Here is a 1,949-nt window from a genome sequence, read left to right as displayed (position 1 = left end):
GTTTGAAATGGGGGATTGGGAGCAGAGGGGGTTAAAGGGAAGGGGGTTGAACAGGGGACGGGGAATGGAGGAGTTACAGAGACAGAGAGGAGTGTTTGAATGAGCGATGTGAAGTGCAGTGGTTTAGAGATAGGGAAGGGGATTTCAACTGCGAGAGGGGAGTGGAGGGGGTTACAGAGACAGGGAGAAGGTTTTGAACTCGGGTCGCTGAGCGGAGGGGTTTACAGAGACAGGGAAGTGGTTTTGAACAGGGGATGGAGAGTGGAAAGAGTTACAGAGACAGGGAAGGTGGTTTGAAATGGGGGATTGGCAGCAGAGGGGTTAAAGAGGGGGTTTTAAACAGGCGGAACGTGGAATGGAGAACGATACAGAGAGAGGGAGGGGGGTTTGAACAGGGAGAGGGTAGTTGTGGGGCTACAGAGACAGGTAGGGGGTTTTGATCAGGGGACGGGGAGTGGAAGCGGTTACACATACAGGGGGTTTTAATTGGAGGACTGTGAGCGGAATTGTTTATAGAGACAGGGGGAGGGGAGTGGAGAAGGTTACAGAGACAGGGAGGGGGTTCGTCCGGGGGACAGGGAGGGGGTTCGTCCGGGGGACAGGGAGGGGGTTCGCCCGGGGGACAGGGAGGGGGTTCGCCCGGGGGACAGGGAGGGGGTTCGCCCGGGGGACAGGGAGGGGGTTCGCCCGGGGGACAGGGAGGGGGTTCGCCCGGGGGACAGGGAGGGGGTTCGCCCGGGGGACAGGGAGGGGGTTCGCCCGGGGGACAGGGAGGGGGTTCGCCCGGGGGACAGGGAGGGGGTTCGCCCGGGGACAGGGAGGGGGTTCGTCCGGGGGACAGGGAGGGGGTTCGTCCGGGGGACAGGGAGGGGGTTCGTCCGGGGGACAGGGAGGGGGTTCGTCCGGGGGACAGGGAGGGGGTTCGTCCGGGGGACAGGGAGGGGGTTCGTCCGGGGGACAGGGAGGGGGTTCGTCCGGGGGACAGGGAGGGGGTTCGTCCGGGGGACAGGGAGGGGGTTCGTCCGGGGGACAGGGAGGGGGTTCGCCGGGGGACAGGGAGGGGGTTCGTCCGGGGGACAGGGAGGGGGTTCGTCCGGGGGACAGGGAGGGGGTTCGTCCGGGGGACAGGGAGGGGGTTCGTCCGGGGGACAGGGAGGGGGTTCGTCCGGGGGACAGGGAGGGGGTTCGTCCGGGGGACAGGGAGGGGTTCGTCCGGGGGACAGGGAGGGGGTTCGTCCGGGGGACAGGGAGGGGGTTCGTCCGGGGGACAGGGAGGGGGTTCGTCCGGGGGACAGGGAGGGGGTTCGTCCGGGGGACAGGGAGGGGGTTCGTCCGGGGGACAGGGAGGGGGTTCGTCGGGGGACAGGAGGGGTTCGTCCGGGGGACAGGGAGGGGGTTCGTCCGGGGGACAGGGAGGGGGTTTGTACAGGGGGACAGGGAGGGGGTTTGTACAGGGGGACAGGGAGGGGGTTTGTACAGGGGGACAGGGAGGGGGTTTGTACAGGGGACAGGGAGGGGTTTGTACAGGGGACAGGGAGGGGGTTTGTACAGGGGAATCGAGTGGAGGGGTTACAGAGACAGTGATGGGGATTTAAACAGAGGGTCAGGGAAGGGAGAGGAAGGGTTTACTGAGACAATGAAGGGGTTTTGAACAGGGGGATTGGGAGCGGAGGGAGTTAGAGACAGGGAAGGGCGTTTGAACAGGGATATGGGGAGTTGAGGTAATTATGGAGACAGGGAGGATGGTTTGAACAGGTTTTAAGCAGAGGGGTTGACAGAGACAGAGGGAGAGGGAGTGGAGAGTGTTACAGAGACAGGAGGGGGTTTGAACAGAGGGACAGGGAGAGGAGGCGGGTTACAGAGACAGGGAGGGGATTTAAAGAAAGGGTCAGAGAGTGGAGTGGGTTCCAAGGATGGTGAAGGGGTTTTGAACAGGGGACGGGGAGTGA

The sequence above is a fragment of the Narcine bancroftii genome, chromosome 3 (assembly GCF_036971445.1).
Source record: "Narcine bancroftii isolate sNarBan1 chromosome 3, sNarBan1.hap1, whole genome shotgun sequence".
NCBI classification, from domain to species: domain Eukaryota; kingdom Metazoa; phylum Chordata; class Chondrichthyes; order Torpediniformes; family Narcinidae; genus Narcine; species Narcine bancroftii.
This window is presented reverse-complemented; position numbering follows the sequence as displayed.